We start from the raw sequence: 16,997 nt of genomic DNA on the forward strand, positions 1-16,997 counted from the left end.
ATGTCCTACTACCTTTTGTGATGGCGACTCGCAAGACTGAATTGTGTTATCTCTGCACTCCGATGTTGCTGTAGCCTGGTCCCAGATCTGTTTGTGCCATCTTGCCAACTCCTATAGGGGTTTGACAATGACCACAGGAGTTGGCAAAGCAAACAGCTGGGACCAGGCTCATGTTTAAATGTTCTCTAGCTGCTTTTCACCTGACACGTCAAACATTTTGGGGGGGATTTTGTTTTTCATTTCTTTATTTAACCAGGCAAGTCAGTTAACAAATTCTTAGTTACAATGACGGCCTACCAAAAGGCAAAAGGCCTCCTGCGGGGACGGGGGTTGGGATTAAAAATACAAAATGAATAAAATATAATTATAGGACCCAAACTTATGTTGAAAAGTCTAGTGGAATATTGTTTTATTGTGAATGGGAACTTTTTATACTATAATCCTATTTCTAACAATTTTGTAATAGTTTGAAGCTGACCTCGTCAATGATCAGTTCTAAATATTGACATGGGTAAACCTCCAGTCAGTGCACACATTCAACATCTCCTCCAGGTGGTGCCCTCGCCTCACAAGACCTGCCAGTCCGTTTGGAAAAGTTATACTGGGGGTCTTTGGGAGGTGGAAGGTTGTTCTTTCTGGTCTTAGCTACTCATTATGTGTTGAAGTTCATTCTGGGTCTTTGTTGAAGTCCATTGTTGGTCTTTGTTGAAATCCATTGTTTTGTTCAAATCAAATTGTATTTGTCACATGCGCCGAATACAACAGGTGTAGACCTTACTGTGAAATGCTTACTTACAAGCCCTTAACCAACAATGCAGTTCAAGAAATGGAGTTAAGGAAATATTTACTAAATAAAGTGACACAAGAAAATCACACAACAATAATGAGTCTATATACAGGGGGTACTGGTACCGAGTTAATGTGTGGGGGTACAGGTTAGTCGAGGTAATTTGTAAAGGGACTATGCATAGACAATTAACAGAGTGTAGCAGCAGTGTAAAAACAAGGGGGGGGTGGCCATTTGTTTAATTTTCAGCAGTCTAATGGCTTCGGTGTAGAAGCTGTTAAGGAGCCTTTTGGTCCTAGCCTTGGTGCTCTGGTACCGCTTGTCGTGCATTAGCCTTCCTCTGACACCGCCTAGTATAATATATAGGTCCTGGATGTACCTGTGATGCACTACCCTCTGTAGCACCTTAAGGTCAGATGCCAAGCATTTGCCGTACCAGGCGGTGATGTAACCGGTCAGGATGCTCTTGATGCTGCAGCTATATAACTTTTTTTTTCACGACTCTCTCGGTTTGGACTATGATAGTTTGTTGGTGATGTGGACACGATTGCGTAATCTATGGATCTTGTGGGGCGGAATACGTACTGGAGTGGGTCTAGCGTTCCCGGGATGATGGTGTTGTGAGCCATGACCAGCCTTTCAAAGCACTTCCTGGCTACCGACGTGAGTGGTAACCATGTAGGCAGGTTACCTTCACTTTCTTAGGCACAGGGACTATGGTGGTCTGTTTGAAACATGTAGATATTAGACTCATTAGGGAGAGGTTGAAAATGTCAGTGAAGACACTTGCCAGTTGGTCCGCACATGCTTTGAGGACATGTCAGCAATCCGTCTGGCCCCGCGGCTTTGTGAATGTTGACCTGTTTAAAGGTCTTGGTCACATCGGCTATGGAGTGCGTGATCACACAGTCGTCTGGAACAGCTGGTGCTTTCATGCATGCTTCAGTGTTGCTTGCCTCGAAGCGAGCATAAAAGGCATATAGCCTGTATGGTAGGCTCGCGTCACTGGGCAGCTTGCGGCTGGGTTTCCCTTTGTAGACCGTAATATTTTTCTACCCCTGCCACATCCGACGAGCGTCAGAGCCGGTGTAGTATGAATCAATCTTAGTCCTGTATTGAAGCTTTGTCTATTTGATGGTTCATCTGAGGGCATATCGTGATTTATTATAAACGTCCGAATTAGTGTACCACTCCTCGAAAGCGGCAACTCTAGCCTTTAGCTCGGTAAAGATTTTGCCTGTAATCCATGGCCTTAGGTTGGGAAATGTACTTACGGTCACTGTGGGGACGACGTCATTGATGAAGTCGGTGACTGAGGTGGTATACTCCTCAATGCCATTGGATGAATCCCGGAACATATTCCAGTCTGTGCTAACAAAGTCGTCCTTTAGCATAGCATCCATGTCACCTGAACACTTCCGTATTGAGCGGGTCACTGGTACTTCCTGCTTTAGTTATTACTTGTAAACAGAAATCAGAAGGATAGAATTAGGGTCAGATTTGCCAAATGGAGGGTGAGGGAGAGCTTTGTATGCCTCTCTGTGTCTGGAGTAAAGGTGGTCCAGAGTATTTTTTTTCCCCCCTCTGGTTGCATGTGACATGCTGGTAGAAATTAGGTCAATCTGATTTAAGTTTCCCTGCATTAAAGTCTCTGGCCACTGCTTATGTCCTTATACAGCGGTCTTAGTGCCAGCATCAGTTTGGTGGTAAATAGATGGCTACCAATAATATAGATTAAAAACTCTCTTGGTAGATATAGTGGTGGTCTACAGCTTATCGTGAAGTATTTTACCTCAGACGAACAACACCTCAAGACTTCTTTAATATTAGACATCGTGCACCAGCAGTTATTGACATACAGCCCCACCCCTTGTCTTACCAGACGTAGCTGCCCTGTCCTGCCGCTGCACGGAGAAGCCAGCCAGCTCTATATTATCTGTGTCGTCTTTCAGCCACGTCTCGGTGAAACACAAGTTATTTGTTTTTAATGTCCGGTTTGTAGGATAGTCTTAATCGTAGATTGTTCAGTTTGTTTTCCAGTGATTGCACATTTCCAATAAAACGGAAGGTAGTGGTGGTTTACCTACTCGTCAGCAAATTCTTACAAGACACCCCGCCTTCCCCTTTTTCTGCATCTGTTCTTCATGCCGATTATGGGGATTTGGGCCTTGTCTTGACAAAGCCGTTTGTCCTTCGCGTCGGACTCATTCAAAAAAAAAAAAAATCTTAGTCCAGTTTGAGGTGAGTAATCGCTCTTCTGAGGTCCAGAAGCTCTTTTCGATCATAAGAGACGGTAGCAGCAGCATTACGTACAAAATGTCTTACAAGCAATGCAAAAAAACAAACAACATAGCACAGTTGGTTAGTAGCCCGTATAATGGCAGCCATCCTCTCCATTCAAAGTCCTTTGTGGGTCTTTGTCTATATTGAGTTTTGAGTTCTCACATGCAGGTTAATCAGGTTGTCATGGTTCTTATTTTCTCAACAAACTGCTTATTTTGATAAACTGCTATTTTGTTCTACTATAGTCGTGCAGGTTTCTTCAAAGAGAAGAGCATCTGTAGTCCACTTAGACCCGCTGTGTAACGTTTGATAGCACAGTTTGACCGCTAAAGCAACAAGCACCACCTCTGGGATTACAATAACACTTTACATTTAATTGTGTTGTCTCATCTGTATTAGATTGCCTTCGTATGCTCATTAAAATGTCAATGATTGAAATATTTCCCATTTTGCAGGTAGTCTATGGGCCAGGGGAGATTAGTTTTAATTCCATCCACTCTATTAATACCCAAGGGGCAATTGTTGAAGGTAACTACACACCATTTTTATGGTTAAGACCAGGATAGATGTGTGACTGACAGTTCTCTTTACGATAAACATTGATTAGTCTTGTCTTATCTGTGCCTCAGTGGGCCCTGGAACTAAACCAAAAAGCTAACTGTGACATGGTGCGCCTCGCATTATCCTGCCTCATCCCTTCAATAGCAGAGTCGGCTATCAAACGTCTGCTATTAATTAAAACCATCTGATTAAACCCATCTGATCCACAAAGCTCAGCAGGCCGTGATTCATTGTGATTCACAACGCCTATTTCCAACCCCATTCACTACAAAGCCTTTATTGACTTCAGAGACAAGATGCGTTTCAAAAACAACCTTTCTCCCTGCCAATGCTACTTTTGTTCCACAGCATGACTGTGTGTTCTCTCTCTCGACTCCCTACCGGACTGGGGACAGGGGCAGTCTGGTAGTGGCCTAGTGATGCCAGCTCTACTCGACCAAAAGGCATGCCAACCCAGCGCAAGGTTTTTGCCAAGACCCTTGCCCCCTTGCGTTGCCCGCCTGTGTGTCTGCCAGCCTGAAGGCATCCCCACTGGCGGAACTGCTGGCGTGCCGTGGACTTCCTGGCGTGCCATTGAATACCCTCTTTGACAGCTCTTTTGATTGGCATGACTCCCTGTCTTCGCCGGCATTGCTGCCCACAGTTTTGTCTGGGAGCGAACAGGAGCTGTTCCGTCGACTGGCCAGTCCAGGATGAGCATTAACAGCAATGCAGGTAACTGACAACGCTACATAACTGGTTCACTTAAATGCTATCTAGCCAAGGTCCCTTAGGCCAGTGTTTCCCCTAGTTTATGGGTGGGCCTGGGAGGGCGTAGGTATGTAGCCTATAGTTAGCCCATATGTTAAGTCCTACTACCCCAGTTTTATTTCGTTGTATTAAGAATCCAGACGACTGCATCATCTTCTTGCCATTGGGCCGTGACTGTCGTGGGTTCCTGCAGAGGGAAATGTCGGCAAATGTCAATGGCATTTGGTTGAGATGAAACCGGCTAAGCATACAGATTGCTTATGGCAGTGGTAATTTGTGTATGTAAATCAGTAGCCTAGGAATTGAGTGTTTTATATACAGGCATCGACTGGATTCCGGGAGTGAAATCATTTTGACATGTAAAAAATGAATATAAGGTGAATTCAAGGATTTTACGTTAGTGGGTTCCCAGACTGATTTCCACCCTTGATATCGAGGTTGTGAGGTAGGCTAACACAATGTGTTGAACAGTGAGATGGCTTCGGATCCCCTAATTAGGAGGTAGATGAGGATCACGGCCCATATTCACAAAGCAATTCAGAGTAAGAGTGCTGATCTAGGATCATTTTTTGCCTTTTTAGATCATAATAAGGTTATATGGACTGATCCTAGATCAATACTCTTACTCTGAGATACTTTGTGGATATGGGCCCTGAACCTTCCGTATGACACTATAACTAGAGCAACCAGCGGCCCTTCTGCTGCGTACAGTCCTGAATTGGTCACCTCACACTTCAGGTAGGTCAATCTTGTCCTCTTATCTGGTCTTGAAAGCAGGTACAGGGATTGGAAAGGGGGATACCTAGTCAGTTGTACAACCTGAATGCATTCAATCAAAATGTGTCTTCCCGTAATTAACCCAACCCCTCTGAATCAGAGAGCAGTTGTTGCTGGGGGTATACTGCCTTGCTCAAGGGCAGAATGGCAGATTTTTCGGCTCAGGGATTCAAAACCAATGACCTTTGTGTTACTGGCCCAATGCACGTAACTGTTAGGCTACCTGCTATAAGAAGCCATGGATTTGAAATGAATGTTTATAATCCGAATCAGAAATGTGTCTCTGATACTTTTATTATTGCATTGCCATTGAGACTTAGTTAGGGACTTTTATTTTCACAGTAGGCTACCCTTCTAATGCTCACCTGCACCTGAGGAGATACACCTGAGAGATGAGAGGGTGATTCCTCACCAAACTATAATAAAACAAGACCAGGATATATATATTTTTTTTAACAATTTTATCCATCAAAGGGTCTTTTGGAGAAAGAATTGTTGACGTACAGTATAATTGACATTTGTATCTTAATTATTTCTCAATTATGTTTTAATTTGGAATTTTTGTTGGCCTTACCCATTAATACTATATAACGTTTCATATGTATGCGCTACAAAGGACTGTGTATCAAATGAAGCTCTACCTCTTGCGCTGTAATATGAGTAGTAACTTATTTTGATTTCAATAACAATTTTCTAAATTTATGAATATAGAAATATATAAACATGAATATTAAAAATAATACGTTCCAAAGTAGTATCTTTCCTAGTTTTAGTGAGGAATCGCCCGTCAGCTGTAACAAGGGAGAGTGATGGAGTCTTTGCTGCTGCTACCTGGGCTTGGATTAAACTGAAGAAAGGAAATGCATTGTAACCTGGTCGTTTTGTCATCGAATCCCCGCCACGGGCCCTTCGGAGAAAGTGAAATATAATTAAAAGTTAAGAAGTTAGGGTTCGAGTATCAACGTGCAAAACAACTTTCATGTGCCAATTATTGCCGTGGAGGAAGCCACCCCAGATGTAATTTCTGCTACTTTTAGCTAATTAAGTGCCTTTTTTAATCTTCTAGCATGTAGGCCTAATATGAAAAATGAATCTTGTGGCAAAATAGGAAATGTAGCCTGTGCTGGGGAGGAAATACATGGCCGTGCATGGCGAGGTTGTCGAAACGAGCCCCGCACAATGTCCGCAAAATGGACCCAGGCGTGGCGACCGGCGGACAATGACCTGTGTTCTCGCCAACAAAGTCTCCTCTGTCTTGCCTTGTGTTGGCGGCGGTTCCCGGGCTAATAGAGGTGATTGGCCATGTTCAGCACAGCGTGTCCGCTGTGATTAATCACCATGTGAAAACGGCCGGATCTCTGTGTGCTGTGTCCTACGGGGTGAGAGAGTGGCGGGAGGTCCAACTGTGCAGATGGCTGCCGCTCGCGTTGCGAAATTGGTAGTAGCCGCCCCATGCCCGAGGTCACAGCAAGTCGGCATCCGTCTCCGCAACAGTCAGCATCCGTCCGTCGGTAGCTGTAATGAAAGACCTGAGAAAAAAAAGTCATCTGTTTCGCCATGTGTTTTAGATTTAATGCCGCTCCTGGGAGAGAAGAGGCCGCACTGCAGCACTACACTGTTGGCTTTCTGCCAGACCTGGAGTTTTCTTTTTAATTGTCACTAGGTGCGTTGATGAGAGACATTAGAGCTCAGGGTCTCTGGTGATAACATGCTTCACTGAAAAGGTCAGATGTAGGCCTTGGATGAATCCCGTATTCTTGGATATAAAACATGTCGTCCTACCCTATTCAGTAACCTAATTTGTATTTTGAGTTGTGCCAAGCATTATCCAATATGTAGGCCTAAAGTGTGTGTGTGTGTGTGCGTGTGTTCGTTGCCTGTCTGCCTGCATGCTTATATCACTCATATCCCTTATCCCATCTACAAATGGCCACGTGTTGTACATCTGTGATTTCCTGTACAACACTACTTATATAAGCAGACTTGTCTTCCACAAGAAAACGGAAGGCCTACCAGGTCAGATGACCAGTACAAAATGTGCTTTCTCAAGTGACAAAATACACTGAGTGTACAAAACATTAGGAACACCTTTTAATATGGAGTTGCTCCCCATTTTGCCCTCAACAGTCTCAATTCATCTGGGGTATGGACTCTACAAGGTGACAAAAGCATTCCACATGTTGACTCCAATGATTCCCACAGTTGTGTCAAGTTGGCTGGATCTCCTTTGGTTGGTGGACCATTCTGGATACACACAGGAAACTGTTCGGCAGGAAAAGCCCCAGCAGCATTGCAGTTCTTGACACAAACCGGTGCACCGGTCATCAAATACCACACCCCATTCAAAGGCACTTAAATCTTTCGGAGTTAACGAGTGACATCAATAGGGGATCATAGACTGACCAGGTGAATCCAGGAGAAAGCTATGTCATGGAATGATCAGGCGTCCTTAATGTTTTGTATACTCAGTGTATAGGCATACAGTATAACCCAGCTATTCAATGTGACTCGGTTACATACATCTGTTTCTCAATAAGTTTTGCAGCTTGGATACATCGCCTATTCTTTGTCTTGGATAACAGCAAAACCCCAATCCCACCATCAGTCTGCTGTCACTCCAGATCTGGAGGGATATGATGAGCTTTTCAGTGAATGGCGATGGGATCTGTTCCTGCTTTACGCCCGTCTCAAATGTTAAGTGGTGGGGGGGTGTTATTGCTCACTATGGGGGCACAGGAAACAAGGATGTGAGGCTAAGTGCGTTCGAGCCGCGTGTTAAATGGAACTGTCACAGTGATAAAGAGCGCACCTCCGGCACCGGAAGTGTGTTTGTGTGTGAGAGATAATGTGAGAGAGAGACTATTCCGCAATCGCTACAACTCCCATTTGCAGTTGTATGACTACTCTCTAGAGTCTAGAGAATGGGCTCCCGAGTGGTGCAGCAGTATAAGCGACTGCATCTCAGTGCTAGAGGTATCACTACAGACACCCTGGTTCGATTCCAGGCTGTATCACAACTGGCCGTGATTGGGAGTCCCATAGGGTGGCGCACAATTCGCCCAGCGTCGTCCGGGTTTGGCTGGTGTAGGCCATCTTTGTAAATAAGAATTTGTTCTTAACTGACTTGCCTAGTTAAATAAAGGTACAATTTTAAAAAATTGCTATGTAAAGTCATGCATTGAGATCGAGCAGATAAAAACCTCCACAGGTGTGAATTTCTCCCCTCCATTAACAGATGTATAAAACTCACACTGAGTGAAACTAACAGTTAAAAGGCCCCAAAGGCTTGTACAGTAAGCTGTTCAGGAGGTGTTATTGAGGAACGAGAGCGCGCTGGGGGAACGTTCAGGAACAACTCTTCTGAACGCAGCCTAGAGGCAGAGAGAGACAAACATCCAGACGGGTCGTATTCATTAGGGCATGCCAAAGCAAAATGTTTTACAACGGAAAACGAATATGAGTGTTTCACATTGGGAAAGTTCAGCTAGTCCCTCCCTGTTTCTTTTTGTTTTGTGCCTAATGAATGGGACCAGGGGTTAGCCAACCTCACTCACAGCGGTGTAATATCATTTGGCATAGAGGGAAACTGCCAACAGCAATCAAGCTATTGAATTCACTTCATTCACCCAAGTATTCTGCCCTACCAAGCAAAAAGGCAGTAACTGCTCATTTGGTTGAAAATGATCTAATGATATTTTTGCTTCATTAAATACATGCTTAATAATGTACAAGTATCCTGCCTCTATTGTATTGTGTTTTGGAGAGAATGGTGGTCATGTTAGCAGTAACTGTATAAAGTTACTATGAATCCAAGGTACATTAAAGCTGTTTTCTCAGTTCCACGCTATTAGCAGCTACTGTCTTTTTGCTTGGTAGGTCCAATGCAGCTGTTTTTATCTCAATATCAAATCATTTCTGGGAAACAATGAAGTACCACAGGCCTACTCAAATCAAATTAGATGATGATAGACAATGAACAGAGGAGCAGCATATGTGAAAGTGTGTGTGTGTGTGGCATCCATGTGTGTGTGTGTGGCATCTATATGTGTGTGTGTGTGACCGTATATATTGTGTGTGTGTTGAAGCGTCAGTGTAGTATGTGTGGATAAAGTCTAGTGAGCATAGTCAGTGTAGTATGTGTGGATAAAGTCTAGTGAGCATAGAGCCAGTGTAGTAAGTGTGGATAAAGTCTAGTGAGCATAGTCAGTGTAGTATGTGTGGATAAAGCCTAGTGAGCATAGAGCCAGTGTAGTATGTGTGGATAAAGTCTAGTGAGCGTGTGTGGATAAAGTCTAGTGAGCATAGAACCAGTGTAGTATGTGTGGATAAAGTCTAGTGAGCATAGTCCAGTGTAGTATGTGTGGATAAAGTCTAGTGAGCATAGACAGTGTAGTATGTGTGGATAAAGTCTAGTGAGCATAGTCAGTGTAGTATGTGTGGATAAAGTCTAGTGAGCATAGAGCCAGTGTAGTATGTGTGGATAAAGTCTAGTGAGCATAGAACCAGTGTAGTATGTGTGGATAAAGTCTAGTGAGCATAGAACCAGTGTAGTATGTGTGGATAAAGTCTAGTGAGCATAGAACCAGTGTAGTATGTGTGGATAAAGTCTAGTGAGCATAGAACCAGTGTAGTATGTGTGGATAAAGTCTAGTGAGCATAGAACCAGTGTAGTATGTGTGGATAAAGTCTAGTGAGCATAGAGCCAGTGTAGTATGTGTGGATAAAGTCTAGTGAGCATAGAGCCAGTGTAGTATGTGTGGATAAAGTCTAGTGAGCATAGAGCCAGTGTAGTATGTGTGGATAAAGTCTAGTGAGCATAGAACCAGTGTAGTAAGTGTGGATAAAGTCTAGTGAGCATAGTCAGTGTAGTATGTGTGGATAAAGTCTAGTGAGCATAGAACCAGTGTAGTATGTGTGGATAAAGTCTAGTGAGCATAGAACCAGTGTAGTATGTGTGGATAAAGTCTAGTGAGCATAGAGCCAGTGTAGTATGTGTGGATAAAGTCTAGTGAGCGTGCATAGAGCCAGTGTAGTATGTGTGGATAAAGTCTAGTGAGCATAGAACCAGTGTAGTATGTGTGGATAAAGTCTAGTGAGCATAGAACCAGTGTAGTATGTGTGGATAAAGTCTAGTGAGCATAGAGCCAGTGTAGTATGTGTGGATAAAGTCTAGTGAGCATAGAACCAGTGTAGTATGTGTGGATAAAGTCTAGTGAGCATAGAACCAGTGTAGTATGTGTGGATAAAGTCTAGTGAGCATAGAACCAGTGTAGTATGTGTGGATAAAGTCTAGTGAGCATAGAACCAGTGTAGTATGTGTGGATAAAGTCTAGTGAGCATAGAACCAGTGTAGTATGTGTGGATAAAGTCTAGTGAGCATAGAACCAGTGTAGTATGTGTGGATAAAGTCTAGTGAGCATAGAACCAGTGTAGTATGTGTGGATAAAGTCTAGTGAGCATAGAACCAGTGTAGTATGTGTGGATAAAGTCTAGTGAGCATAGAACCAGTGTAGTATGTGTGGATAAAGTCTAGTGAGCATAGTCAGTGTAGTATGTGTGGATAAAGTCTAGTGAGCATAGAACCAGTGTAGTATGTGTGGATAAAGTCTAGTGAGCATAGAACCAGTGTAGTATGTGTGGATAAAGTCTAGTGAGCATAGAGCCAGTGTAGTATGTGTGGATAAAGTCTAGTGAGCATAGAGCCAGTGTAGTATGTGTGGATAAAGTCTAGTGAGCATAGAACCAGTGTAGTATGTGTGGGTAAAGTCTAGTGAGCATAGTCAGTGTAGTATGTGTGGGTAAAGTCTAGTGAGCATAGAACCAGTGTAGTATGTGTGGATAAAGTCTAGTGAGCATAGAACCAGTGTAGTATGTGTGGGTAGAGTCTAATGAGCATAGAGCCAGTGTAGTATGTGTGGGTAAAGTCTAGTGAGCATAGTCAGTGTAGTATGTGTGGATAAAGTCTAGTGAGCATAGAACCAGTGTAGTATGTGTGGATAAAGTCTAGTGAGCATAGAACCAGTGTAGTATGTGTGGGTAGAGTCTAATGAGCATAGAGCCAGTGTAGTATGTGTGGGTAAAGTCTAGTGAGCATAGAGCCAGTGTAGTATGTGTGGATAAAGTCTAGTGAGCGTGTGTGGATAAAGTCTAGTGAGCATAGAACCAGTGTAGTATGTGTGGATAAAGTCTTGTGAGCGTGTGTGGATAAAGTCTAGTGAGCGTGTGTGGATAAAGTCTAGTGAGCATAGAACCAGTGTAGTATGTGTGGATAAAGTCTAGTGAGTATAGAGCCAGTGTAGTATGTGTGGATAAAGTCTAGTGAGCATAGAGCCAGTGTAGTATGTGTGGGTAAAGTCTAGTGAGCGTGTGTGGATAAAGTCTAGTGAGCATAGAACCAGTGTAGTATGTGTGGATAAAGTCTAGTGAGCATAGAGTCAGTGTAGTATGTGTGGATAAAGTCTAGTGAGCATAGAGCCAGTGTAGTATGTGTGGATAGAACCAGTGTAGTATGTGTGGATAGAACCAGTGTAGTATGTGTGGATAAAGTCTAGTGAGCATAGAGCCAGTGTAGTATGTGTGGATAGAGCCAGTGTAGTATGTGTGGATAAAGTCTAGTGAGCATAGAACCAGTGTAGTATGTGTGGATAAAGTCTAGTGAGCATAGAGCCAGTGTAGTATGTGTGGATAAAGTCTAGTGAGCATAGAGCCAGTGCAATGTTTCTGAATATAAAATAAAGGGGGTTTATGTAAGTAGTCTGGAAATAAATTTGACTAACTGTTCAGTAGTCTTATGGCTTTTGGGGTAAAAACGGTTGAGAATCCTTTTGGTCCCAAACTTGGCGCTCTGGTATTTCTTGCCATGCGGTAGCAGAGTGAACAGTCTATGACTTGGGTGGCTGGAGTCTCTGACAATTTTTAGGGCCTTGACACCCCCTGGTATAGAGGTCCTGGATGGCAGGAAGCTCGGCCCCAGTGATGTACTGGGCTGAACACACTACACTCTGTAGCGCCTTGCGTTCGGATGTCAAGCAGTTGCCATACCAAGCAGTGATGCAACCAGTCAGGATGCTCTCAATGGTGCAGCTGTAGAACGTTTTGAGGATCTGAGGCCCCATGCCAAATCTATTCAGTCTCCTGAGGGAGAAGAGGCATTGTCGTGTCCTCTTCAGGACTGTGTTGATGTGTGTGGACCAGGATAGGTCCTTAGTGATGTGGACACTGAGGAACTTGAAGCTCTTGACCTCCTCCACTACAGCCCTGTCGATCTGAATTGGGGCGTGCTCGGCCCTCAGTTGCCTGTAGTCCACGATAAGCTCCGTTGTTTTGCTCACGCTGAAGGAGAGGTTGTTGTGCTGGCACCACACTGCCAGCTCTCTGACCTCCTCCCTTGTCGTCGTCGGTGATCAGGTCTACCACCATTGTGTCGTCAACAAACTTAATGATGGTGTTGGAGTTGTGCGCAGACACGCCGTCGTGAAGGTGACTAAGCACGCACCCCAGTGGGGCCCCTGTGTGGAGGGTCAGCGGGGAGGATGCGTTGTTGCCTACCCTCACCACCTGGGGGCAGTCCGTCAGTAAGTCCAGGATACAGTTGCAGAGGGAAGAGTTTAAAACATCTGCGATGTAAGGACCCCTGTTTTGGGGACCTGTGTGGTTCTGGTACCGGTTCCGACTGACATTTTCACTTATAAATCGATCTGTGGACACGGTAGATTGAAATGCCTTACATTGAGTGATAGTCTTGGTTTTCACGGACCCAGTAGTATTTGTTTTGAGCCTGTGTGACGTAGGATGTGCAATCTGAAACCACTTGAAGCTGGGATGTTCCTCCTACCATTTAATTAGCTCTTCTGACTGTCCATCAATCCCAGGCTGAACCCCACATTGCAGCCACTGACAAAGCACACCTGCCTTAATTGTTACATGCTAGCGCAGTAGAAGAGTGGTTTCATCACGGTAGCACATTCAGAGATCTATTTATAGCCATTCATCTAAAATAGTTCATAGATTTAAAACAAAAAAACACTTTCTGTTTGTCATAGATGGACAAGATTAATATGTAATGAAAGGTGAGTTCCTAATAAATTCAGAAAGTCAAGCTAGAGCACTGACACGTTCAAAGCGATGGGGGCAGAGAAGAGACCTTAAGAAAATAAGCACATTTATCTAACACTAAACATGAAAATATGTATTTTACAGGGGACATCTTATAGTTAGTCATTTTATAATTTGATTATGTTAAATTTAGGAAGCTTATGTCATTTCCAGCCTTATTCATAGTGTTGTTGAATAGGAAATGCATCATATCAAATGTTTCATATTTGTACTGTGAACTTGAGCTTGTGACCTCAGCAATATATAACTTTTATTTTTAAACCAGAAAAGTAAGATTTGATCCTTTCTCTGAGTATGCAGCACTACTAGTTATTGGTTATGGCCCTCTCATGATAAATAATGACTTTAGGGTTTTATGTGGATTTTTGATTACATTTGAGCTCCCAAGTGGCGCAGCGGTTTAAGGCACTGCATCTCAGTGCATCACATCTCCTTGTGTCACTACAGTCCCTGGTTCGAATCCAGGTTGTATCTCATCCGGCCGTGATTGGGAGTCCCATAGGGTGGCGCACAATTGGCCCAGTGTTGTCCGAGTTTGGCCGGGGTAGGCCGTCATTGTAAATAAGAATTTGTTCTTAACTGACTTGCCTAGTTAAATTAAAGATGAAATTATTTATAATTTTTTGAATAACTGGTTAATCCCAGGGTCCTTAGTTTAGTCGTAAGCTTGGTGGGCACTATGGTGTTGAATGTTTCAAATTAAAAAGGTAAAAAATACATTCTTAGCAAAGACCAATTTCTCAAAAGCAAAAAAATGTTTCAAGGACCGTCTGGAATTGATCTGAGTGTGGAGGGGGAAACTGAACACGAGTTGTTTTTGCCAGAAATGTTTGGATCCCTCTTCCTTATTAGTCTATCTCATTTACCACCTGGTGATGTCACCAGGAAGGCCAAAAACAGGCAGAAATGTTTGGATCCCTCTTCCTTATTAGTCTATCTCATTTACCACCTGGTGATGTCACCAGGAAGGCCAAAAACAGGCAGAAATGTTTGGATCCCTCTTCCTTATTAGTCTATCTCATTTACCACCTGGTGATGTCACCAGGAAGGCCAAAAACAGGCAGAAATTTAAATCGGCCTTTTCAAACAGCATTTACACTAAAAGGGCATTATCATCATTTTCACAATTTCACAATATTATTACAAACTCATAGTGTGGAAATATACACTTAGTGTACAAAACATTGGGAACCACTTCCTAATATTGAGTTGCACCCCCTTTTGCCCTCAGAACAGCCTGAAGTTGTTGGGGCATGGACTCTACAAGGTGTCGAAAGCGTTCCACAGGGATGCTGGCTTCCCACAGTTGTGTCAAGTTGGCTGGATGTCCTTTGGGTGGTAGACCATTCTTGATAAGCACAGGAAACTGTTGATTGTGAAAAACCCAGCAGCATTGCAGTTCTTGACCCACTCAAACCTACTATCGTCTGTCCTGTCCATTCACCATCTAAATGGCACACACAAAATCCATGTCTCAACTGTCTCAATGCTTAAAACTCCTTCTTTAACCGGTCTCCTCCCCTTCATTTATGCAGATTTGAAGTGCAGATTTGAAGTGAAGTGATATCAATTAGGGATCATAGCTTTCACCTGGTCAGTCTATGTCATGGAAAGAGCAGGTTTTGTACACTCATGTATATACAACACAGGTAAATCACATTTTTGACTGCACCAGGCCTTTTAAAGCTGGAACGAATAAAGCCTTAAAGATATCGCGTCCCAAATAAACAGAAATAAATAGTCATTTTAATAAATGAATAATAAGCAATTAACAGGGGAGTCAGAAGTCGAGGACCTAAAGGTTCAACCGGAGTCGGAACATGTTGAGCAAGTTGCCGATTTGCGTCCCAACCCCCAGTCACCGTTGTCTGGATACACACTGTTATACTCTGTACATTTCACTCCTCATTTCACTTAACGTTTAAATCGACAATTCAAAAACCTGTAGATTTTATGTTAATGTCTTAGCAGACGCTATGTTTTGCTAGTAATACAAAACTAAGCAAAATATCTATGTTTTCTACATACGGTGGCAGTCTAAGCGTTGTTTGACATTCACACTTTCCCTCCCAAATTTTCCACGGACACAACGGTCATTTTTTTTGTTACGGCAAACTATCAGCCCCAAAGATGTTAAGTCAGGGCTGTCAAGCAAAAATGGTGTCCCGCTGGGGTGTCTGGAGGATTGTGGCGGCGGCTCTGTGTCGTGGGGCGATGGCGTCTGTGCCCTGCCAGTTGCACCACGGCGGGCAGGCGATGTGTGTGGTCATCAGGCGACTGGGTGACCATGGGGGAGAGAGTGGAACCAGGTCAAACCCGAGCCCCTGCTAACTCCACTCATCTTTCCCCCATCTGTCTGTCTATTACTCTCTTGCTCTCTCGCCTTCTTTCTCCATGGCCATATTTTCTCTCTTATTCTCTCACTTTCTCCATTCATCCTATTTGACCTTTTTCTTTCACACTTTCTCTCTTCTCTGTCTGTCTGGCACGTGCCCTGTCTTGTTCATGCACGCACACACACAGCTCCCTCGGTGTGGCCTAGGGGCATGTGGTTTAGCTGGGCAAGAGATAAGAGAAGTTATCAGCTGGTGGTTGTGAACAAACACTTAATTTCTTCTCCTTTGACTCCTCTTTTCCTCCCCACTTCTCTCCTCTCCACTCTTCTCCTCTCTCCCTCTTCTCTTCTCTCCCTATTCTCCTCTCTCCCTCTTCTCCTCTCCACTCCTCTCCTCTTTCTTCTCCTCTCCTCTCCACCCCTCTCCTCTCTCTCAACTCCACCCCACTCCACCCCTCTTCTCTTCTCTCTCTTCTCCTCTCCACCTTCTCCTCTCCACCTCTCTCCTTGCTCTTTTCTCTCTACTCTTCTCCTCTCCACTCCTCTCCACTCTTCTCTCCTCTTCTCTCTTCTCCACTCTACCCCTCTCCTCTTTCTCACTCCACCCTTCTCCACTCTCTTCTCCTCTCCTCCTCTCCACCCCTCTCCTCTCCACCCCACTCTTCTCTCTTCTCCTCCACTCCACCCCTCTCCTCTCCACTTCACCATTCTCTCTCTCATTTCCTCTCTACTCCTCTCCACTCCTCTCTCTTCTCCTCTCCACCCCTCTCCACGCTTTCCTTCACCCTCACCCTTCATCTCGTTCTCTTTCTCTCGGTCTCTTTATCTCTGTCTCTCCAACTCTGCACTCACCCTCCTTTCACCAATTCTCCTCTCTGCTCTCCTTCCTCACCTAACCCCTCCACTCTGCTCTCCTTCCTCACCTAACCCCTCCACTCTCCTCTCCTCCTCTCTCCTTCCTCACCTATAACCCCTCCACTCTCCTCTCCTCTCTGCTCTCCTTCCTCACCTATAACCCCTCCACTCTCCTTCGTTCCCTTTTATCTCATGTTAAGAAATTGTCTGGGCACAGTTAGAGAGGAGAGTGGCCCATCAGAGAGAGATGTTGTATTTGTGTGTGGTGGAAGAAGAGGGGAGAGAATGGACTTCAGATGCTCTCCAGGAGTGAAGGAAGGGGGAAGATGAGGGGATGAGTGAACTAAATCTCTCTCATTCACCTATACATCAGATTGCAGAGACACACACACACACACCGCTCATTTTTCGGACGATTTGTTTCCACCACGTCTTCTGCTTTTGTTTACCCCCCCACACACAGCACTTTGATTTTCTGATTGCCTTGGTTTCTGTGGTGGGACAGCTTAGGTTACTGTTCAGACTCGTTTCCAA

Source organism: Oncorhynchus tshawytscha, linkage group LG05 (assembly GCF_018296145.1).
Source record: "Oncorhynchus tshawytscha isolate Ot180627B linkage group LG05, Otsh_v2.0, whole genome shotgun sequence".
NCBI lineage: Eukaryota > Metazoa > Chordata > Actinopteri > Salmoniformes > Salmonidae > Oncorhynchus > Oncorhynchus tshawytscha.